At 41.2% G+C, this 25,596-nt stretch overlaps 1 protein-coding gene and 1 pseudogene across 2 annotated transcripts in view; both read right to left on the bottom strand.

The window, feature by feature from the left end:
- BACH2 (BTB domain and CNC homolog 2) overlaps window positions 1-25,596 on the bottom strand; it is a 218,528-nt gene that overhangs the window by 126,962 nt on the left and 65,970 nt on the right. Inside the window, exon 3 of one of the 2 annotated variants that reach the window (XM_036249409.1) lies at window positions 20,558-20,706. The gene's annotated coding sequence lies outside the window, so the exon portion shown is untranslated. Of the gene's footprint in view, window positions 1-11,870; window positions 12,244-20,557; window positions 20,707-25,596 lie in introns of those variants that run through there. The other variant, XM_036249410.1, reaches the window with a different exon arrangement.
- On the bottom strand, window positions 1,662-3,851 carry LOC118621958 (annotated as a pseudogene).

The raw sequence follows: 25,596 nt of genomic DNA, 5'->3' as shown, positions 1-25,596 counted from the left end.
GCAGGTAAAAGAGAACCTTCTGAGGACCCCTTTCTTCTAGTCTCCCAGCTCCAGAGGGTGAACCGAGGCTGGCAACTGTGAATACCTACTCTGTGGCAGGCACAGCGCTGGGTACTTCTACGCGCGACGTCTTGAGTCAGCCAGCTCATAGCAGCCCTGCCAAGAGGCAGTTCTGTCCACTGCGCTGGCGACAACACTGAATTCAGAGGGTGTCTCACTGCTGTCCACAAAGGACTCCTTGACCTTGGGTAAGCCTCAAAACAACTCTGTGACGTGAACGATACTATTTCCATATTGCATGTCAAGAGATGGAGGCTTCAAGGCTTTGAGGGTGCCACTCAGTCACACAGCTAGCAGGAGGCCAGGATGACTGTGAGCTGCGACCCATCCGGATGAGGAAGTTGCCAGCTCCCTTCCTCGCCCCCACCCCCAATTTCAGTCTATAACTTGTCGCCAGATGAGGGTTGAGTATCAGACCAACTAGATACCACATGGAGGTTGGGGCTGATGTCCCATGGTCATCCTAGCTGTGACTCTGCATGGAATGGAGGCGCTGAGCCTTAAAAATAAGGGGGGGGGGTGTTATCTGGTTTGTGCTCTCCTGCAGTGTGGCAATCTCGTCTGTAACAGCTCCCAAATGGCCCTAAAAGATACTTATTTTCATTCTCGTAATGGGGGTTCATTGTTACCAAAAGGGACAATTCTTGTTCTGAGCCCAAATCTCTTTCTCTATAACTTCTACCTTTTGATTCAGCTTTTTCTAGAATAACAGTCTTTCATATATCTACATACAGTTATTGTGTCTCCCTTTTATTTTTGTCTTCTACAGGCTAACTTTCCTCAGTTCCTTCCACCGCTGCTCAGAAGACACTCTCTGATGGCCTCTCCATTCCTGATGCCTGTTCATGAAGTATTCAAGTTTATTTCTCTGATCAAATCTACTGCCAGAAATTGATTATAATACCCTTAATGTGCTCTAAGTACTGCGGAGTCCAATGAAATCATTACTACACTCTCTCTGGGCTTGAGACTCCACTGTCACAATTACGATACTGTTAGAGTTTTCAGCAACCACTATGCGGGGCAGAAAGATAAATAAACAAGCTCTTGCCGTATGGGGCACGGTAAGTGATTTGAGGGAGGCAGACACTGTATTACGGGATCACAGAGGTGCTACTTCTGCTGAAAGGAGCATAGAAGGCTCCTTGGAGATGATGCTTGAATAACTCAAAGGTAAGAGTCAATGGAGTGGAAAAGATTTTGCAAAGATGAGCCGTCATGAGAGAATATGTAAGTACTGCCCTCACCCACTTTTCTTCTCTTCTCAATTTCTTCAGATTTTTCTCTGGCTTCGCTTCCTTCCCTGATGTTCTTTTCTTTTTTTTATTATTTTTTTTTATCCTCACCCGAGGACATTTTTCCATTTTTTGTTCAGGTAGAGGAACAGAGAGAGGGAGAAAAAAACATCGATGTGAAAGGGACACATCGAGTGGCTGCCACCCGCACGACTGACCAGAGCTGGGGACAAACTGCAACCGAGGTACATGCCCTTAGCGGGAACCTGAACCCGGGTCTCTCAGGACCGCAGGCCGATGCTCTAACCGCTGAGCCAAACCGGTCAGGGCTCTTTTTTTTTCTCTTAATGTTAAAAATGTGATGGGTTTATTTTATTTTACTCTGATGCAAAACCAAAGATTGCACTACAGCACAGAGACCAATATATTAAAAGGTCATGAAAAGTGGTGTGGGACATGCAGGACATGAGGTACAAGCTGGAGGATCGAGTTATTTCCTTTATAATATGTCACTACACTGTCTCTGAGGAACACATTTAAAATAATACTGCAGAGCTGAACTGAAATGTGGCACACGCACGACAACTTCCAGGCAAGCCTTCAAGCACCTCCCTTAGGAGGGACTTGCAGTCTCTAGACGTCAGTGTGGGGAGGATTACCATTCTTTGGAAGAATAAAAAGTTCACACTTTTGAAATTTCAGAGAAGAATTTTAAGACCAAAACATAGTGAGTTCATCTCTCTTCACCTCCAGGGAGAAATCTAATGCTTTACTCAAAACTGCATTAAGCTTCTAGTTCAAATCCCAACCCAACCTTGTGACCTCCTGCACTGAAGTTCTTTCCATCGATTAAAGCTGATAGGGTCAGTTGGACTCCTGGTCGAAGAGTCTGAGTATAATCCAGTCCAATTAGGCAGGCAGAGAAGTTCTACAATCCAACTTGTATTTAGCAGTGATGCCAAAAGGGGTGTTTTTACTGCCAGCTGTCCAAGCAAGGTTTACTGATGTTTCAATCTTCTCATTAACCTTCTGGTAGACATACCCTCCAAATTCAGTGCCATTGTTCACATGAGTGTGCAGCTGGAAGTCTGCAGCCTTGTAACCCAGGGCGAAATTATTCTACAACAGTTTGGACTTGGCTGTGTCAAAACTCATCTGATAACCAACAACAAGCCAACCTTCAAAGGCTAACACAGCTCAGCCATAGATGGTTGGGCCAGAAAAATCTATATCAACATTACTGCCAAGACCGAAACAATCCCGTTTATAGGAGGCCTTCAATTTCCCACTCTTCTTTCCTGTGTTCGGCACAAATGTGGTATCAAGAGTCAGTTTCTACCCTTCAGCCAACTTATTCTCTCAAGTGATTTCTGTTCCAAGAGTATTGTCTGCGTTCCATTATTGGGTGAAGCTAAGTCCATAGTTAGAGACCTTATATTTGGTCTCTAGGTTGTCTGGTGCTTTCACTGTGTCAGTATAAGCATGAACAGAAGTAGAAAATTCCACTCCACTACATGACTTGGTTCTCAGATCTCTTTTGACCATGCCAAACCCAAATCCTTTGGTGAAGTCAGTCTTGGCAGCCTTTCCTAGGTCACAGTAAGTTGATGTTACACATATCTCCACCCAGAGAGCCGGTCTCTGCCGCCTCTGATGTTCTTTTGTGTCAAGGCCTGGCATATACTACATTCTCCTGTTTTAAGAATTATTCTTTGCATGGAGCTTAATTCATATAACACCTGGGTACTGCAAGTATTGAGTGAGCATTAAACAGACAAAGCACTGGCCCATTTTTGACATAAGTATTTTGATTCTGCTCTTCTTTTCAGAGATTGTACCTCTATCTCAGTGGACTGTCTGATGAGGGTAGAAAGTATCAGAAGGCCTCAAGTACGCTTGGCACCTCAAGTCTCCGAAGGCAGCCCAGAGTTCTTCAGAGCCATGGGCTGGACCAGGTGCTCGGGCAGAACTGCCAGGGGTCAGAGGTCTTCATCCTTTTATGAGCTGATCTGTTTTTCTCTTCAATGGCTCTGGCCAGCAGTCTTTTAAATAAGGCATTTCAGGATCTCCAAATTCTTGTTTCTATAGTTATTATTCACAAAATCTTACTGAGGCAGCATTCTCAGGCTGGAGAGCAGACAAGCTCACCTTCCTGGCGAGTCTAAGAAACTCACCGCATGCTAACTCACCCATATGCTATTTCCTTCCCCTCGTCCCTCCTCTGCTTCAGCCTCTCGGTCAATCAACTCCTTCCTCTGTGAAACATGTGCAATAACTCACATCTTCCCTTAAACTTCTGACGGATGAACAAAGAGAAACATCTTGTTGCACAAATCCATGCTATCAAAGGATAGAATGGAGAACAGAACCTGCAGTAAAGAACCCTAAACATCCCACCAGAAAGTCCCAAACAACCCTGAAAAGTGAGAATAAAACTACCAAAAGCTGACAGAGGGTAACAAGCATTATTTCCAACCCACATTTGTCCTTCTAAAAAAAGCCAACCAACTATTGAAAAAAATCCCTGCAATGTATGAAATCTAACATCGTTAACATATTTCCTGTCCTTGCATAGCTTATAAAAAAATGTTTCTGAGCTTTTCCCTGGCTCATTTACAGGGATGAGAAGGAGCAAAAAGGAAATGCAACAGATGGGACTACCATCCTCTCTTGTAGGAATTTATCTTTACTTGAGGTAGCCCAGGCGAGATTTCAAACATTTCCTGATGTACCAATAGCTCATTCCTGCTCAAAAACAATGAAGATGAGGCTCCTTAAAAAAGCTGCAGGTTATAAGCCTTGTTTACTACTAGCTATTTTTGTTGTTTCCAAAAGAGATCACCTCAGCTCCCCTCCAAACCCCCTCCCCCTGCACCGGACTCCTCAAGGATCTAATCTGGTACTGATTTAGAGCTGACAGGTGGTACATGCATAATTAAAGATGACCTAACACAGAATGCTCTCATTCCTGGCATATTATCAGACACTTAAGCAAAGCAATTATCAGTAGGCAATCTTTTCTGTCAACAGAGATGGAGATAAAACATTTCTTCAATTAGGAGGATTCTGCAAGAATGCTGTGTATATACCCATCTGCAAATACTTAAAAATCTTTAGAGTTTAATACAAAGTCAGCTCAATGAAGCACCTTTGGCCAGTTGAATGGTGGTTTTCCCCACCCTATGTTTTCTGGAAGGTCACATTTTAAACGTCAATATTATCGAAATAGGAACAATTTGGGGGTGTTATCAGAGATTCTGCTCCAAGCTGACAAGAAAATCTTTGTGGTTTTTCTGCCACAGCCCTGTTGGGGTTTGCAAATATACCAGGCCTTTCTTAAAGGCTCAATGCAAAAATGGGTAGGGTTCAAATAAAAGTACTAAATTTCATCAATATTTCCCTTCAAAGCAGGATTATTCCCTCCCTACGCTCCATCAGTGGCAGAGGATTTAGAGTTACTATTATGCTTAAAACTTCATTTTGAATCTAAGTGATTTAAAGAATTTTTTTTTATTTTGAAGAAATAAATAATAAAAGGAAGAAGGGTCTCGATAAAACGACAAATTTCCCATTCCAGGTGAAGGAGGGAAGAGGCACAGCATTTCTTAATAGAGGACTATTTTTAAAAAATTAAATTATAGTGCATGCACTTTATATAAATGAATGCATTTTAGCTTTTCATAGAACAGAAATTGCTTTAATGTTATAGTGAGACAAGCGATTTTCTTTTTTTTTTAAAGGGTGGTTTATACGTTGATGGGTTTTCTGAAGCCCATGTAAAAACTGCCTCCATGAGACAGAGAACTTCACAACATTTGTGGTGCGTATTTTGCCACATTTCACAAGAGGTCTTATTGTTTAAATTCTTATATCCTTATGTCATATATGAACAAACGAACTATTGTTCATTTGAACATGTCTTTATAGGCTCTCTGGTGGTAGAGCTGGTGTTGTTGTTTGCATTTTCCCCCCATCAAGTCAGAACAAAAGTCTCTTTTTCCTGCAGCACTGGGAATGCAGCTGTGTGTGTGTGTGTGTGTGTGTGTGTGTGTGTGTATGTGTGTGAGCAGTTGTCAGTTGCAAACACCATAATGATAATGTAAGTGAAGTGCTAATGTTAATGGGTTGATTTCTGACAAGTAAATCAAGGTCTATAGAAAAGTTCCTTCTACACAGTAGACTTTAAGATAATGCAAAATAGAAGCGCTTAGTAGGACAATAAGAATCACCTAGTTGGGATGGTCCCTTTAAAGAGGCGGGGCTGCTGGGCAACAGGACCCAATTCCATCCAAGATGTGTTTTATTTGGAAGATGCTCCCTTCAGAATATTAAGGGGAAAATACGACAGTCTTTAAGGAAAATATAATCAGGTGGTGAGGTGATGGTGATGGCGAAATCATTAATGGGAGATTGGGCAGGACTCAAAGCTCAAGTTCATTATATTTCTCAGAACTAAGAATAGCTTCTGAATGAGCACTCACATAATTATCCCCATAGACCTATTTCTCCTAAGGAGCTCCCCCTTTCTCCCTTTCCAATTTTAACGTAAGAAAAAGAAGTCAGACATGGAGAGGTAGGCAGGAACAAAGGGCCCTCTATGGAATGGAGGAACATCCAAACTGTTTCCATTTTATATGATGTTAAATTCCTTCCATCAGGATTCAATTCAGAAAACACTCAAGGTCGTAGTCTGTCAGCACTCTGCGTCCACAGGCCCGGACAAAGGAATACGTCACACGTATACTACTGTGGCAAACAACAAAACATATGTGATTTCCCAATTGATGTCATGGATAAAAAGACAGTGTAAGATGTAAGGCACATACTACCACCAAATTAACATAATTAAGAAGGGAAAATTCTAGTGAGTTTAGGGAGAGGCATGCATTTCCCACACAGCTAAGAGTCGCAGACGTCTGACAGTCCTTTACAGCATAGCCTTTCTATGCTGAGGATGGCACACGGCACGAAGACATTTTATATCACGCATTTTGCACCTAGTTATTATCCTAGAATCATCAACAAACAACATTTTAAAGGTGATGGTACCACGTATGATTTTACTTATACATGGAATCTAAGGAACAAAATAAACTGAGGAAGGAAAGAGAACCAGAGGTATGGACGCGTGGAACTAACTGACAGAGGTCAGAGGGGACGGGGGAGAGGGGACTGGATAAAAGAAGGTGAAGAGAGAAAACATAAATAAATAAAGGTGATGGTACCTTACATAAAACAGAAATATCAACTATCTTACTGCTAACCAAGGTTTTTCCTATCCTCTCTTAAAACTAGTTTTCCAAGTATCTTGGTTTTTACTAAGTTTCATGCTTGGATGAATATAATAAGACTGTAACTATGGCTACAAAATAAAGACTAAATTGTGATACCCTGATACAAATAGAGTATTATTTTGGAGAGAATGAAAGTCAAATCCAAGGTATTGCTGTCACTGCTCTGTGTCATCTGTTTCAGAAAGGTTGTTCCAAGCTGCCACAGGGAGCCTGACAGAGGCATTCTGCGGAATGCCATGTGACGTCTCTGTCAACAGACTACCAGTGATGCTAGTCAAGTTTATTTCACTAAGGACAAAGTGTAACACATACTGAAGAAAGTCAGGATGGATACTGTTTCAAATCTCTATTCATTCAGGAGAGGAAATTTCCTTTCTAGTTGAGAAGTGAACCTGACTAATTCCAGAGTACTTGGTGTTGGCTTTTTCAAGAACTGGCGTTGGAAGTCACACCGGACAAAGGTGACTAGCACGTCCTCAATGACCTCGCAGGCAGCAGTGCAATCGATACTCTGATTTTCTTTTTCTAATGCCATCTCAGAGATGGTATGACAAATCAACCGAAAAAGGTGGCCTCATTTCACTGCAGGGATAAAAGAAAATAGAAGTGGAAACAAATAGTTTTTCTCCACAAATTGCACTCTAGGTATCGGCTGTTCTTCACTCTGAGTTCTTTCACAAAATGAAATGTTATGCGCTGCTGGTACAACTTGTTCCCTTAGGGATGGAAGGTGATGAGAGGAAACAAGTGTTAGGGGAGGAGTAAAGAAACATATGTTCTTATTAAGGCAGGGTTTGAAAAGAAACAATGTTACAGAGGGAATGATGTATGTTGGGTCCTCACAAAAAGGAAAGAAAAGAAGGGCAGGCTCACACTGAACATCTAAAACCACCCAGCTACAAATAATGAAGAGAAAATCAAACACTAACCAGCGTATACAAATCAACTTCCATTTATTCCCTTGTGGTCAGTTGTAACCTATCCCCCAGCAGACATGTGCTTTCACATGCACCATTGGTAACCTCTGAGAACTAAAGGAGAACACCAAGCGGCCAGGTATAATGGAAACCAGGGACTTCTATCCCTGCGGCCAGTTGTACTGTGATATCTTCCACTGGGTGCCAACAGCCTTCTCTTCCCTCCCCTCATTCTGACACAATGCCTTCAGGTCTGTCTAAGTAATGTAATTTACTGGAGTGGAATTCCCTGGGCACCCCGTGCAGCACTTGGTGACAGTATCATTTATACTCCACAGGGTTGTGGCCTGACACTGATACATCGGCCTTCATCCCTCATTCACAGCAGAGCGTGGAGCGATTTCACCTTCCGCCGTGCCCTTCCGTGGTGCCGTGTACACATTTACTCCATTCAGCCCTAATTACAAACCTGGGTTGAAATGTTCTCATTAGATTTATATTTCTCACTCCAAATGTCAATCTTATTGAAAATTTCGATTTTCCCGAGGATTCATCCATTAGCAATAAACTCTAAAGTATTCCATGACTGAGTGCATTAAGCCAGCAAGGCGGACATGCACTTACATCATTAGAGTAAATCTCCATTGCAAATGCTTTACATTATTCAACCAAAGGAATAATGAGGCTGGCCCAGCGGTACCCTCCAATTGCACATGAAGGAGAGGCTAAAACTGGCTGTTATGTAGGAAGAAGTACAGGGTATATCAATGGGATGGATTTCAGAATCTCTGTCATTCTTGAGGAAGATGTGGGAGGGCATCACAGCCAGAGCCTAATTTATCACCTTCTTTTACCTCTGATTTCTACAGAAACTTCAGTCTGTGGCAAAATGCAATAAGGCAGGCAAAGAAAATGGGCAGCGAGCGTGTGTGTTCATGGAGGGGTAGAAGCCGTATCTCCAATGCTAGGAACTTTGTGAGTCTCCTGGAATGATTTGCTTGGCTGAAAAGCATTCTCCCATTTTGCTCAACAGACAAAAAAAAAAAAAAAAAAGGAAGAAAGCAGCTTTGTCTGGAGACACGGAAAGAACCATTCTTACGAAAGACAGATCTTACTGGTGGAGCTGACCTGAGAAACATCTCCACCCAGAGTGATGGGTCCTAACATTAAAAAAATGGGAAAATCTGATGATGATGTTAATATATAAATTACCAGTCAGAAGTTGTATCTGTGATTGGAAGGGGAGGACAGACTATGAAAAGGGAAATTTGGAGAGAAATTAAAAAACAAACAAACTAAAAACGCAAAATATATCAGTTGATAAAACCAAGCATCACTGTTTCATATCTGTACCATGTTTTAATTCCTTAGCTTATTGGTCTCATTTATCACTTCTTGTCAGATCCCAGGTGTGGCAAAGTAAAGGTACAGTCATAATTTTTTAAAAAATTGATAAATGAAGAAAATACATCCTAGAAAGGTGATGGAGAAAGGATGAGTCTGATCTGAGCTCTTAGCATCTGATGTAAAAGGTTAACCCAAAAAGTTAAGTGATGTCAGCAATTATCACCTTATTATGAAATATAAAATACATTTGCTTTTTAATGGAAAGTTTCAATGGGTAGAAAATACTTCTAAAAAAGCAGGTATGCATTACATTAAACATAAAATAATTTGCAAAAATAATAAAAGGTAAAAGAAGCAATAATTGTTTTCTGCTGGTTAGCACCTGGATTGATCAGCAACCCATTCTGGTTGATAACAGATACAATGATAACAGATGCAATATTTTCTGGAGGGAATTATACCTCCATGGAAACTAATTGCTTCTGAAGTTTTTACCTATCCCCACCTGAAATATTTAAAACCTTACTTGATTACAATATTAGCACTCTCTCTTTCATAATGTACACCAGCAGATATCACAATTAACATGCAGATGTTAGAACTGAAATATCCATGTTTAACTAAAAAACATAATGAGAAGGTAAAAATAACTGAATATGTGCAACACAGTACTTATCTTAAAAGAAAAGAGTGGTTTACACCGTGTGAATTTAATGGCAAAATTAAAAAGTGACCCTCCAGATAGCATCAGTAATGTATGAAAAACCCAACTATTCTGTAAATGACCTTTAGCCTTCTGAGTGAGAAACAATGAACAAGAGGCTGATCTCGTGTCCATTTAATTCCAAAATCTGTACTCCAAGCACAGAGGAGAACGGAACCCCCAAGTGCCCTGAAATTCTCCAATGCGTTCTTGCGATGCAGCGGCATAAATAAGAATGATACCGCCATCATTTTATTGAGTGCTGGCTTTGTGCTTAACATATGTTATTTAATCCTCACAGCCATCCTATGAGGTAGGTATTATTCCTTTTCCTGCTTTCAAATAAAAACATCTAGGCCTAGGAGAGGTTAAATAAAATAGATCAAGGTCAACAGGTAGCTAAGCTAAGATTTGATCTAAGTCCTTTCTCTCAAAGCGTTAACCACCACCCCTCACTGTCTGCCACCAATGGAGACACCCAAGAGAAATGTGATTTTACAGTCTTCAATTTCCAGAGCTTTCTAGAATGACTGCCTTCTTGACTTATCTTATTTCACAAGTTGGATCACATGGCAAGGCTCAGAGCACTTGCGGACATTTTCATTCTTTGGAAATGCTACCGCCGTTCAGCCAGCGGAATGGGGACAGCACCATCATTAGGATTATGAAGGCACAAATTTCCCTATGAATGCTGACACCACCTCTCTTTGGTGTTTCTGTTAGCCACAAACTGACATGCTGTCACTTACTGTGGTTGCAGTAGACTCAGCGGTCAGATGGAGGGGACTTTTTACTTGGTTAGCTGCCCCTCCAGCATCTGTGTCCACGCTGGGTCCTCCAGGGCAGGCACGGGCTCATCCTTCCCCACCACCCAATTCCTACACAAGCAAAAGAGTTTTCCAATCCCCCTGTAACACCACTAAGAAATTCTCCCCTTGTTGTTCTGAATCTACAAGAAGCAACTTTCTAACAATGAGCCCAGAAGATGAAGGTTGTAAAACAGCATTTCAAACACAGCAATTACTTTAAAAAAAAAAAAGATTCAGGGGATTCTATCACTTTTTTCCCAACCTTCCATTGACACAATTTGTTTATGTATGAGTTGTGTCTTTCTTCCTTCAGAAGGGGAACATGCTGATAAACTCTCACATGGAGCAAACAGCGCACAAGCCTGGCTGCCTTTTGCTACTTCAACAGAGACACACGTATTTCCCAATGCACCACTTACCAGACAGATGCAAAGATGCGGGCAAGCCAGTCATCAGAATTAACAGGGTGATTGTGCTTGCACTACATATTCTGATTTGTATGAATCTTATTTTTAGCCATGCACAAAGGGCAATAAATGGAAAATCTTATTCTAACCGCTACTTTTTCTGGGCCACCCACACGGCTCCACCTACCGCACAAGTTCACAAATGTAAAAAACCCAACCAGGGTTCGTCCTAACAAGGGATGCAAAGTGGCTAAAATGTGTGACATTTTTTCCAGTTAGTGTTTGTACTTTCATTCTTTTTCTGTATCAGGACTTTCAGGGAAAACAACGTTGACTTATCTACGGGCATTTTCGAAGACTCCGCGCTGGTATGTCAGTCAGCACGCGGGCAAGCGGGATCCGGGGCACGGGCACCACCTTGCAGGGGCCACGTGTCAACCAAGTTTCAGCAAAGACATGCACCCCAAAACATTTGTGCAAATTCAGGAAGATGACACCTACAACATTTTGTTTGGAAACAATGACAGTGTTTGAAAAGTTCTTCAAATGAACAAAAGCGACATCAGAAACAAATGTTTCTGAAACGGCAGGCGGTCAGGGATGAATTTGCCAACACTGGGTCACTGTCGCTGTCCGAAATCTGCTCTCAGTTCGCTGCAGCACATTGCTCAGTGGGCACAGCACCCCTTTGCCATCACGCCCCTTCCCTTCTGCACATTTCCCTCTGCTCCATCCAGTCCTGCACACCCTGCAGCTCACCCAGCATTCACTCGCACACCCACTGCTGCCAACCCAGGAGCTGAGACCCAGACAAGCACCTTGACAGCAAAGAGAAAAAAAAACAATGAAGATGTTTTCTAGGGACACAGAGAGAAGAGCTGAGAGTATTTTTTTTTTTTTTTTTATCATTATCTCTTTAGACTTTTCATGAAAAGTTAAGTTATGAAGGTCCCAGGGTACCAATTAAAAGGCTTATTCCTCTGAGCCCTCTGCAAAACACAGCAGAAAACATTTGCAGGCAGTGATGAATATGTAAAAGTCAGTTCAACAAAATAATTAAGACACAAAAGGAGCCGACTCTGAGAAAGGCATCTTTACCTGTGTGCTTGCTCATTATCCAGAAACTAGAGGAAGTGTTCTGTCATCCTCTGGTAGTTAACGCATACCCTGCAGAGCTGACCCCTTCTTCCGATAACGCAGGGTTCTAGAGCAGCGCTGATGAGATGTATCAGAAAACCTTTTTCGGGTTATAGTCCACAGTCATCAGAACTTCTGACGAGTGTTGTAAAAACACGGGTAATTAAGTGGTACGAAAAAGTGGGTCATACACCACTGAGATACAACCACACCGCCCCCAAACTAGACTCCAAATGACTGTGCTGTGACAAGGTGGGAGGGGTCTGAGCACAGCGAAAGCAAAACTTTTATGTGGTGAGGAGCATTTTAGTTTTCACTGGTTTAGGTTAGAGAAAGTTAATTTCAATGTCAACTACAAACCAACTAACTTTTAGTGTGTTCTTGAAATTTTATGATAAATCCCAGCTGTGACTGTAATGGGAAATTCAGATACAATGTCATAAACAGTCCAAGGACAGTCTCAGACTTAAATGACGTGCCTATCACCAAAGAGCGAACACCGTGACTCAGTGTAGCAAGGAGGTCAAATCGAAACTGAAGATGAAGAACCAAATTCTCATCATCCACATTAGCAGCTCCTCCTGTAGAGGATCAGAGTAATGTACATCTCCTCCCTACACCTGGGCATTCAACACGATCACGGGTATTTAGCAAAGCACCCTCTGGCTGCTGTAGAAAAGGCAAAATGTAGTTATCTGAATTAAACATACCATTCATCTGTCACTCAAGAGACACAGAAATATAAACTCAAGTCAATACAAACTGAGTCCCTGTTATATACAAGGACACAAAGGCTGTGAAGGGATGCAGAGAGAAGAACCTAGAAGAACCTGCTTTCAAATAACCTACATCTTGCAGAGAGGATGATAAGACCTAGTCATAGCCAATTCCAAATGCAGATAATTTTTTAAAGCAAAATCTCTTCTAGCAGCCGCTTGCTATCTACTTCATCTGGGTTTTCTTTCAGTGCTCAAAGCCCCTCCTAATCTCGGCTCAGTGTGAGGATTCATTCCGTTCCAAAGTCCTGGCACTCTCCAAAGAAAAGCAGCACAGCTGAAGGAACACCAGGAATCTGAGGAGATGCTCCTTTACAGGGGGATAAAGGATGCAAAGTTTAAGGAAACTTCTCTGGTTCACAGCATATGCAGAGACGTATTTGAATCTCATTCTGTTGCCATCAGGTATAAAATTAGAATTCTACTGGAGTCCATATTGTTTGGATTACGTATGGGGAATGAGGGAATCTGGCTAATCAACCTTTTCCATTTCTGCCAAATTGCCTTAGAGTATATTGATTACGAATTTTTAAATAAATGGAATGCCATCAATTGACCTCAATCTAAAACCATCTTGTACATAATTGAATCTTCTTTTGTGATTCCAGAGGCCCATTAGGATCTTATAGGACCACTTGATAATCATTTTTATTGATAGAATATAGAAATGAAACAAACCAATTGATAGCAGTTTCCACTTGATAAACATACTGGTGAATCCACACAGGTATCTGTGCTGACAAGAACTGATTAATGTAATTTGAAGGGAGAAAAATAAGCAACTACAAGATTACTCTCCTAGAAAATGATGTCTAAAGTCATTATTCCTAAGCTCCACTAACTCGTGAGATGTAATCAGTCTGAGGACAGCAGGTCCTTGAATAACATAGTTTCGTTCAACATCCTTTTGTTATACCATAATGAGATGTGGTAGGAACTTAATTCTTGTTTATACCAATCAGTCTATGGTAAAATTGGTTTCATTATATGTAGTTTTGCTTAAAGTCACAGAACCTGTTGACGACGTTAAGTTAGGACTTACTGTACCTGCTTGTAATGGAATTAAGTTGATTAATTTTTAAAAAGTCTGCAAAAATACACAAAAGACTAAGTTAACATGTAGGTGATATCTGGGTAGTTGGATTATTGCTAATTTATTTTCTTCTATCCTATCATTTTATAAATTACGTACAATAGACATTATTGCTTTTACAGTCAGGAAAATAAAGGTACTTCTGATTTGATAAAAGGAAATAATTTTTCTCTGATTCTGCTATTTCTTTCTTTCTTTTTTTTTTTTTTGGTATGTGCCCCTAGCAGGAACTGAACCTGGGACTCTTTAGTCTGCAGGCCAGCACTCCAACCACTGAGCCAAACTGGCCAGGGCCCTGATTCTGCTATTTCTAGTAATTAAGAACACTTAAGACATGGGGCTCAGTTTAATAATCAGCCCTGGTGACAAATCAGACATGAACTACAGCAGAAATCTGCTAGAAACAACAGATTCTATCTTCCAGTTAAGCACTCTGAGGACTCTAAAATCCTGCTACTCTGCAGAGCTTTGCAAACATTGTCTGGGAGCAGAAGAGCAGAAACCCCCTCCCTCATTGTGACCCCTGTCCTGCCGTCTCCAGCTGCAGCCAGCTCAGGCGCCAGGCCCTCACAATGGTCAGTGTAACGCGGGATTCCTTGGGACACTGGAGCCATTCCCTGGGTTAAATCACAGCTCAGAAGGAGGTGTTACTTTGCTAGTGACAGATGTATCCAAATAAAGAGCACACAGATAATTTGTAAAAAACAACAGACTGGAAATTAGAATAAGTTGATAAACTAGTTGTGCTATGACTGATAGCTCTTGGTAAGCAGTTTTACAACATGCGTGGCTGAGTTTATCTGGAGACTCACAGGGAATATCATTTGAAATTTCTGCATTATATATTAATGTATATTATCATTTCCTACATCATTCCTATTTGTACAATTAGTGCATATGCATATAATGAAAATTAATTTTGATGATGCCTTGAGCATAACATAATTATGAAACAATATGTTACAAATAATCATATCATACATTCTAAAAAAAACCCCAATAGAATGGACTTCAAAACTATGCCCATGGTTCCCCAATGACTATAGGAGCTAAATACATAAGTTCACAAATTTTTTTTTATATCACTCTTAATATCACAACTTTTAGAGGGTCTCCAAGTATAATAAATAGAATAAACCTTGAAAAAGATTTTTAAAATTTAAACTCTGGCACTGGAAATGTGATAAAAGCCAAAACTTGCACAGTTTCTCAAGAAGAATAAAAATGAATGGTGTATTTCTCCATCCTAAAGCAACACTTTTAGATTATTACAAAGGCATGAAAATAGGTGCAATAAAATCTCAGTGAACTAGACCTATTTGAGGACACTAAGATTTGTTTCAATTTTCTGGTTAATTGACAGAGAGCTGGAAAATACTTTCTGTTGAAAATCTTCCCAAAGCAGTTTCTTTTCCTAATTATAACATTTTAACCATTCCCAACGATTTATCAGGCCAGTGTCATCAGCTACAACTATCCTCCCAGGTACAGTTATTCTCCACCTTGACTAAACCAAAGCTCTCTTGTTTTCTGAATCTTTATCTCTGAAAAAGGGAAGTGGGATGTGTGGGGTAGGGTGGGGTGTGTGGGAGGGGGTGAAACGGAGGTGGGGGAGGGGAAGTAGGAAGGGTAGTTAATTCAGGGTTCTGGCTAGTTGGGTTCCAGGTAGCTAAGCCATCACTAAACATGAATTCAGTGTCTGGATGGAGGCACATCTGATTGCTAGGAGACATGAGAGCCTTAGAGGGAGCCCTCAAGGGTCTGTCTTTGTTGGTCTTCTCCACCTTACATCATCCTGTCTGGATGAATGTTGTTGGTTTGCTGGTCTTCTCTAGGAGAAACATGTGTCAGTGGGTCCATCCAAATCAAGGGGCTGAATTAATTTTGATTGGACTCTATAACCATATCATTTCCACTCAAGTGTAGGGTGCTCGTAGCTACATGTGGATGTCAAGGAGAAATAAGCACTTACTTTTTCTCTCTCTGATATTGCTTACCTGGGTTTTCTTTTCTCTAAAAACCCTTAGTTTCAGTTTTTAAAATATATACATATATATATCTTAGTAGCTCCCTATGGCAACTGACTTCAAAACCTTTGTTTGCTTTGCCCTGTTCTCCATCACCTAAGTGAAGAGCGTGGAGAGTTTATTTCTAAGCAGATTTGAAAAGTCTGGGGTGGGAATGAGGGGACTAATTTATATATATTGTACTTTAACTTTGATGACCTTATTTTACCTCTTTTTTTAGTTATACCTTTTCCTTAAGCCAAACACATACACAATATACACACATGTATGTGTCTGTGTGTGTGTGTGTATATATATATATATGTATATATATATATATGTATATATATATATGCATATATATATGTATATATATATATATGATACGTACACACACATATAAATAATCTTCATGTCTTAAGGAGAAAATGAGATAATTTAGGACAGGTTTCTGACCTCTTTGAAACTATGAACCCTTATGCACTGCTTTGTAGAAATCACAACCCCTGGTCAGACTCAGAGAGAGGCAAGGTCTGAAGTGATAAAGGAAAACTGGAGAGAAACCATGGCTACTAAGTCCCATGGTCGTTCTCCAAGGCCAGCTTTCTGGAAACATAGAATAAAAAGCAACACCCCCAAAATGTAAAGCCCAAATGGACTACCTTAATGTGTCCAGTACTGCATATTTCTCACAGGACTGCAGGTCACTCACTAAACTGTTTTGTGATTTGTGGGTACAGTAATACCCAATACTACAGAGATTTGGTGATGGGGGGATAAATTATACTAGTTTGGAGTATTATAATAGTTTGAGGCCCTGGTGGAGGAGAACTGTGTGCTATTCATTTTCTTGCAAAGTTTTCATGCTCAATTTAGGATTTCTTCTGGTTCCTGACTTCACATCCACCTCCACGGATCAGAACCTGCTGTGTGCCACAGCTATGCACACGGCTCCGAAACCGCATGCGTGCCGAGCACTGTGCCTGGACTTGTTCATGAGCATGTGATTCTGACAAACTGGAGCAGCCCCGCTGCAGGGACACAGGTGGGCACACTGACCTCCGCCACCGTGCAGCAGCTTCCCTCTACGTGGAAAGGGTGTTTGGTAGAGATCACAGTTGTTTATGGCATTTCTCCTGGTAGTTTCTGAAAAATGTGTCCTCGCCAGAGATCATAGTTGTTTATAGCATTTCTCCTGGTAGTTTCTGAAAAATGTGTCCTCGCCCTGAGAGGAAATCCATTGCTAAGACTGAAGCAGGACATTCTGCAGATCCTGCCCCCAGGCCCAAAAGCAGGCCAAGGAAAGTAAGTATGAGGGCTGAGGGAGGGGTAAGGGACATGGCCATCCAGTCTTACTCCACCTGGAAGCTACGATACCCCTGTCAAGCACTAGCCAATTATTCTGCACAGCATTCTTGGAAGGAAGCGATCTCTGGTATTCAGTGTTTTTATTGTGTTAAAATATACATAACATAACATTTACCATTTTAGCAATTTTTTAAGTTTTTTTTTTTCTTTATTGATTTTAGAGAGAGAGGAAGTGAGAAGGAGAGAGAGAGAGAAAAACATTGATGAGAGAGAACACTGATTGGCCGCCTCCTGCATGCTCCCCACTGGGGATTTGGCCCACAACCTGGACACGTGTCCTAACCGGGAATCAAACTGGCGACCTCTTGGTGCATGGGTCGATGCTCAACCACTGAGCCACACCAGCTGGACCCATTTTAGCAATTTGCAAGAGTATAGTTTAGTAGCATTAAGTAAATTCATATGACTGTGCAACCACCCCACCATCCATTTCCAGAACATTTTCATCTTCTGAAAGTGAAACTCTGCACCCATTAAACACTAACCTCCCATTCCCCTCTATTCCTAGCCTCTGGCAACCATCATTCCACTTTCGGACTATGGACCTGACTATTCTAGGTACCTCGTATGAGTGGGGATCAGACAGTATTTGTCCTTTTGTGTCTGGCTTATTTCACTCAGTATTGTCAAGGTTCATCCATGTTGTAGCATGTGTCAGGATTGCATCTTTAGAAGGCTGAACAACATTCTATAGCATATACATACCATATTTTCTTTAGCCACTCATCTGCTGATAGGCAAGTGGTTTTTTTCCACCTGCTGAGTCCTGTGAATAATGCTGCTATGAACATGGGCAAATATCTTTAAGGCCCTATTTTCACTTCTTTTAGGTGTATACCCAGAAGTAGGGTTGCTGGATCCTGTGGTAATTCTAGGTTTAATTTTTTGAGGAGCTGTCATACTATTTGATTCTTATTTTTTTATTAATAAACTTTCTAATAGTGCAGTTTTAGGTTCACAGCAAAATTGGAGGGAAAGCACAGATGCTTCCCATACACCCCGGTACCCACACACGCACGGTATTTTATAGAGTTGCCCTAAGCTCTAGGTGACTTAAGCGCTTCACCTGAGGGGACGGGGAGTGATCCAGGCAGGTGAGCCAGGTCATAAAAGGTGATCCTACAGGAACACCTGATGTGTAAATGTGGACACTCACGGATGCCAAAGCAGGAGGGGGATTAATGAGCACCTGATCCAACCCACTTCTTTCCCTGCATGGTGGAGACGCCTTATAAATTGAAAACCTTCTTTCCAAGGATGCTGTGCAGAATAACTAACTAGTGCTTGGCAGAGATGTTTTAGTTTGTGAGGGTAGAAAATAATAGATAATTATATCACTCACCACTCCACCAGCCCTAGTATCAGCCCTGTTACCCTTTGGACAGCTCCCTGAAGATAGCTTTGAATTAATTCCTACAGAACTCTTTCATCATGAATCAGGTTTTTTTTTTGGTCTTATTTTGCTGATTTTGTGATTTTTATTTTAAACATATGCACTTATTAAATCTATCTCCAGGATTTGGGGCTCTGCTAATGTTTAGGCAATAGATACACTCCTTCATTACATACCTGCTTGGCAATTGCTTTATTAACAGTGGTTATTCTCAATCCAGAGAATTATGATAAAGGCACTGAAAGTCCTAAGTGATACTTTGGATGATAACATTTACCATACCTAAGGAAAATGCTATAAATCCTATTGCTTTCCTATTTATTTATTTATTTATTTTCCTCACCTGAGGACATTTTTCCATTTTTGTTCAGATAGAGTGGAGGGGTGGGGGTGGGGGGGGAGAGAGACATCGATGTGACCAGGGCCAGGGCAAATTGCAACCAAGGTACGTGCCCTTGACCAGCATTGAACCCGTGACTCACTGGTCCATGGGCTGATGCTCTAATCGCTGAGCCAAACGGGCCAGGGCTCCCACAGATTTAAAATGCCCAGAAGTTTCTCAAACATTTCCTGGACAGCACCACTTATGTCATCTTTACATTCACACCAATTCAAAGAAACAAAAGAAAAATGTGTTTAAAATTCCTACAGTGAAAGCTTAGAAATGTACAAAATGCATATATATTCACAGGCACATATGTACATTTACATGAATGCTCACATACATCCAAGTGTGTATTTGTTAAGCCAAGCTCTTCTACTTTTTTTCCTATTAATAGGGAATCAATTATTCTTGTCCTCAGCAGAGAGGTGACTGGCTTGTTCCAAAGCTGAAACAGTAACATGCTGATCCTCAAAAATATGTCTGTCCTGAGCCCTGGCTGGTTTGGCTCAGCAGTTCCAGCATCACTGGCTTGCAGACCAATGAGTTGCGGGTTCAATTTTGGTCAAGGGCCCGTACCTCAGTTGTGGTTCACCCCGGCCCTCATTGGGTCTGCAGAGGCAACCAGTCGATGTGTCTCTCACGTTGATGTTTCTCTCTCCCTCCCTCCCTCCAACTCTAACTGAAGATAAATACAAAAATATCCTCGGGTGAGGATTAAAAAAAAAAAAGTCTGTCCTGAGAACTCATAACCCCACACAAACCTGAACCAGCTGACCTGGTCTTTTATTTTCTGGAGGTGCTTCCCTTCTCACATGTGTTTCGTAAAATCAAGTCACACTTAAGTGTATGCGGGGAGGGATATTATGGTGATTCACTTCGAAAGGAAGCAACATATTTCCCTCCCCAGGCAAACAAAGCGTTTCCCCACTGAGTGTATCTAAAAGTACTATGAACAGACTTATAAAAGGTCTGTTGCTGTCATTTTAGCCTAGTAACAGCACTGCTACTCACCCCTGTTGAAAACAAAGGGCAATGAATGACTGGTACTAATGACTCTGGAGTGAAATTGTCAGAATAATGACAGCGACTTGGCTGGACTTCAAATGTGACGGTGATGAGAGGACCTTAAAATTCTCTTTTCTGAGAGATGAATCAATGTGTTAAGTGGAGCACTAAATATCTTAATTGAGTGATGTTTAGTACCGAATATTTAATATACTTTTCCACCTTTGACATTGCTCCTCAGTCACATGAGCTAAAGCAGTGATTCTCAAAGTGGGGTCCCTGGACCAGCTCTCTCAGCATCACCTGGACACTTGTTAGAAAAGCAAATTCCCAGCCCTCCTCCTCCAGATCTACTGAATCAGAAATTCTAGGCACAAGGCCCAGCAAGCTGTCCTGTAACCAGCCCTCTGGATGACTGATGCAAGCTCAAGTGTAAGAGCCACTACTAGGTTAGGGCACCACCAATATGCAGAATCTAACCCAGCGCCCCCCTTCCATTCTAATTCTCTGATACTCTGTTAAAAGAAAAGTCATTCATGTAATTTACAGTGTTTGTTATTTTCACCTAAGAAAATTCTCACCACTGTTTGGTTTGAGAAAAGAAACTTTAATCAACACTTACATGTAATTTTTCCAGGTCCTGTGCTGGCTTCGAGTCTTAGGATGCAGGGAACTGGGCGAAGGGAGAGATGACAAGGCTACAGCAATCCATTCAGACATGGGCCCCAAAGCTTTGTGGGGCAACCTTGTGACAGGTCAGTGAGTGTCCACCTGGTTGGGGAGGAAGAGTTGGCCATGAGCAGAGTGAGCCTTGCATGTTAACATTTCCCCTCCCTCCTGCTATCCTGCTCCTCACTGCCCCCTGATTTATGACCTCTACACTAACTTCCTGTGTCTCTGGCTGTGTGCTTCTTGACCCATCCACATAAACAGAACATGATAAAACAGCCCATGGTTAATGCCTGGGCTCAACCCTGGCGGGAGCCCTATCCCCCGAGTTCTTCCTCTAGGTGAGCATCCCTCACTGGGTGCCGTGCTGAGCCCCAAAACAGCTTGCAGACAGGTCAATTTCTCCTTTATTTCATCCCATGAATGTTTTCTTTCAACAAATCAGAACTCTTTGGTTTAAACGCCACCTGTGGCTGCAGTAACAAGGCGGCAGGAAGCAAGTGATAAATTCGAGAATTCTGACTGAAATGAGATGATTCTCTGATGCTTCAATATGTTTATTTTTAAATGAATATTACTTAATTTTTCTGATGCTAAACTAATGCATGTCTATTGCAGAACATTTAGAAAATATGGAAAAGCATAAAGATCAACGGTAACCTTGACACTGATAAATCACTGATGATATCTATTAGGTCCATGACCCCTTAATTGAAACTCCTGGGACAGATATTTTTCAGAATTCAGAACTGTTTGGATTTTACAGAGTATTGTGATGAACTACCATTTAATACATAATAGCTCATCAGAGTCTGGAGCAGCACTCCATAACACATTCAACGTTTCTGTGGCAAAACAGATGCACATTCTTATTAAGTCAGATAAAATAGAGCCTCACTAGTTCAAGCCACGTTTTTCAAGCAAAGAAGTTACCAAAAAACCTTTTCAATTTTTGAAACCATTTGGATTGAGACTAGAGGATAAGGGATTGTGCACCAGGATTCTCTTTTCATATATACAAAAATACTCAGTTCTGTTTCTGATTTTTCTTTCAATATTATATGAATGTGAGCATTTTCCCACATTACTAAATTTTTTTTCAAAAACATGCCTTTCAATGTCTATATAATATTACACCCCCTAGAAAAGGGTTTTATTTTTTTTAGCTTTTTCTCTCATTTTTGGAATTACATATTGTCTTCCTTTTTTTTTGTTTTTTGTTTTTTGTTTGCTTGTTATTGCAAATAACACTTTAAGGGATATATCTGAATATCAGATTGTCTGAATTTCTTAATATCTTCTTAAGTGGATTCCTAGAAAAGGAATTACTGGGTCACGTGGTATAAACTCGAGGGGTCCCTGATGACTTTCTGGAGAAGGTGCACCAATGGCCACGCCTGCCATAGCATGAGTACTGGTTAATTTCTTAACTGCCCACTTTATCATAAGCACAGGAAAAAATACACTCCTCCCACTGTACATGTCTTAAAGTTCTACTCAGTGGCAACCATATTCAGATTTTATTTTTGTTTTTCTTACACAGATGACTGAACAGTTCACTGTTTTTCACAAAATAAAAGACTTGAGATTAATGTAAATTTACCACCCAACTGAACCTCAGGGGACCAGACTGAGTCAGACATGGGCCATGGAGGTGTTTCCGTGTGTCTCTGGGGCGGGTCTTCACTTGGGAAAGAGTCTGGGGGAAGCTTGCAAGTAAATCTCTCCCAAGAAAAGAAACGAGCGGCTGCCAATTATTAGCAGGTGTCCAGCCCACCGAGGCCCGATGTGTTTCCCTTCCTTAGGGTGTTTTCCTATTTCTTGGACATTTTGCTGCTTCTCAGCATGGCCATCAGGGAGCAGAAAGAGATGTGGAGACAAAATGAAATCAGACAGGTTAATAGCGGCGGCCCTCCCCGGTGCTCAGGATGCTGGCCCTGGCGTCGAGGGCTTGGCGTGCACTATCCCATCTAGTGCTGGGTGCCCTGGCACAAAACTGGTGGCTGCAGACTGACAGCGTGTGCACACTCTCAGTCCCTCTTCCACCGAGGCGCTGGGAGGAATCCGAGGTTTGGAATTTCAAAGATTCATTCAAGCCTAGTGTTTTAAATGATTCCAAGACACTTCAATGACTTGATGACTCCAACTCTGGCTATAAATCTAAATCATAAACTTTACCTTTCTGCCTTTTTTTTTTTTGGTCAGCATCTTCTATAGCATCTACACAAAGCAGGGAAGAATAGCACAAGTAAAAGTTTTTTAAAAATTCTAGATAACGGTAAACGCAATGACGGTCCTGTGTGGACAGGAGGGAGGCTATATCTCGTAAAGTCCAATACTGTCCATTATATAACAGGGTATACACAGAGAAGACATGAAGACACATACAGAGTACATACTTTAAAAAACAAACAGACATACAAGCATGAGCTCCCCAAATGTACTATAAATTAGTACTACCAAATCAGGGCTCACAACCCCAGTGGAACTTTATATTTATAGCTTTCTCTAAACATTTTTTTCTTTTTCCTTAATATGTATTTAATCTTACAGGGTAATTAGTATAGAGAGCACCACAAGTTTTATAAGCTAATAAAAGAATATTGAAGAGATATTTCTTTGTTATATAGAATAAAATAATCCCACTCTTTCCCTTATCTATAAGCTCAATTTCTGCATAGTAGACTATAGCATATAGTATAAAAGGGCTGAAGTAGAGAGAGAGAGAGAAGCAAAATAATTTCAATTTTATTTTGGAAGTGAGTTAAATTGATCTTCTCAACCATCTTATCTAAAAGTAAGGGATGTTTCTATCAAAATTATGAAAGGACCAAAAGACAAAAGGCAATCAAAAATTGAACCATTTCCTTCTCTGTGGCTTCTCTTTATAATTTCAACGCATCCCCTAGCATTAGGTGCCACGTGGGCAGAATGGCTGCCATGATCAGATATACTGTTTATTGTCTAAGTACACCAGGACTATAGGGTGTGAAAAACAAAGGGGTAATAGAGGAAATGACCCCTCAAAGAACATAATTTGTTTTTTTCCAAAGGGCCTAATTGCTTGTGGGGGTGGGGGAGATACAAAAAAGTAAACCACCAGTAATAACAGCAATGATTGCCAGAAGCTCTTTACTTAAATTACACAATTAGCATTTTTAAAGCTAATTACAAATTTGGATTCTCTCATTTTAAAAATATACTTCGAGGCAGCCCACTTCAGTTTTAATGCTGAACCGAAGTCTGTGCAGTTGGCACATTAACAAAGCAAAAAAAAAAAAAAAAAAGCATTGCTTGAACAAAGTTGCCACTTTCAATGTCACTAAATGCAAAATACCACAAGCTAAAAACTAGTAATGCCATGTGGTTATGTTATGTTACATTTACAAGAGTTTATAGTTTCCCAAGCCCTAAGAGACTTAGAACTCTGCTCCTCACAGCAGCTGTGTTCTCTGGGGCAGGTCACTCACTACCCCTGGTGCTTGTGAGGATTATACAAAAAATGCAGACAAGAGAATTTTTGCAAACTCTAAGACATGCATAAAATGTTGGGTATTATTATTCTTTTTATTAACAACTTTTTGAGGCATAAAGACATTACTCCTCATTTCACAGTTAAGAAAACTGACAACAGGAAGACATAGCTAAAAAAAGAGATTTGAGTTTTATCTCTGAATTGGCTACGATCTGGCTGAGTGGCTCTCTGTGACTTGATTTCTGCAGTAAATTGAAGGGATTGCATGAAATGAATTTAAGGTCTTCTTGAGGTCAATGGTTCTGGGATCGGGACTTGGTCCTGGGTAGTGACAATGAAGCCTTAAGAAAGACTCTTCGGAAGCAGTCCCTTCCCGAGGCCAAGGGCAGCACCCACCAATCTGCAGTGTTAGGGCAGGGTCCTCGAGCAGCCTCTTACCCCCAAGAATGGAACAGGCATCAACTAACTCTTGCTTAATTAAGGGAGGTTGGAACAGCCTATGCAAATGACCAGGGCTCCTGAAGCAGAGGAAGGGGCCACTGGATGAGCCTGAAGCAGCAGCTTCTTTATTAATTTATATAGATATTTCACTACTCTAACAACTGTAGCTAAATAAGAATATACTACCGAAGTATCAGTGTGGCTACCAGCCTTGCTGTTGTTTGGCTATAGGTTTCAAAGAGAGAGTCACCTCTACGGGCCGCCCACCTTTCTTTCTTTCTTTTTTTTTTTTAACATTTATTTCTTTTTACTGATTTTTTAGAGAGAGAAACATCAATGAGAGAGTACATCAATTGGCTGCCTCCTGCATGTCCCCCACTGGGGATTGGGCCCACAACCTGGGCATGTACCGTGTCCAGGTATTGAACTGCCAACCTCTTGGTGCATGGGTCGACACTTGACCACTGAGCCACACTGGCCGGGCCCACCCACCTTTCTTCACTGAGTTCCTACAGTGTTGGGGGAGAGATGTGAAAGGGCTACTTTTTGTAGTATAAAGGAATTTCCATTTAAAAAGATTGGGGCCACTAACTTAGGCCTTACTAGCAATATTGCCCCAGTGCTAACACAACTTCCTGTGACGAGGAGAACGTTCAATACCAGGGCTGTCCAACATGACAGCCACCAGCCACATGTGGCAGTGAGCACTTATAAGGTGTCTGGACAACTGAGGCACTGAATTTCAAATTTTAATTAACTTACATTAATTGAAAATTCAAATAGCCACTTGTGGTTATTGGTTACCTTACTGGGCAGACAGGTCTGTGTAGGCTGCCTCACATGCTAGTTTTCTTGGATGGATTTCAGACCCCAGAAGCCCATAGGCCATCAGCCATTCATTCAAAAGTATTTACTGATCTCCTTCTGGTTGCTGGGCACCATTTATGTATTCTCAACACAATAATGAAGAAGAGAGCCATGGACATGTTGCCCTCATGGCCTTTCTCAGCTAGACTGGTTTCCAAAGACCTCACAAAACCTTGAGGTGTTTCGCCAGACTGCGCTTAGGAAAAGGT

Source organism: Molossus molossus, unplaced genomic scaffold (assembly GCF_014108415.1).
Source record: "Molossus molossus isolate mMolMol1 unplaced genomic scaffold, mMolMol1.p scaffold_m16_p_8, whole genome shotgun sequence".
In the NCBI taxonomy this organism is placed as follows: domain Eukaryota; kingdom Metazoa; phylum Chordata; class Mammalia; order Chiroptera; family Molossidae; genus Molossus; species Molossus molossus.
Note: the sequence above shows the minus strand (reverse complement) of the source record. Positions and strands in the feature narration are given on the sequence as shown.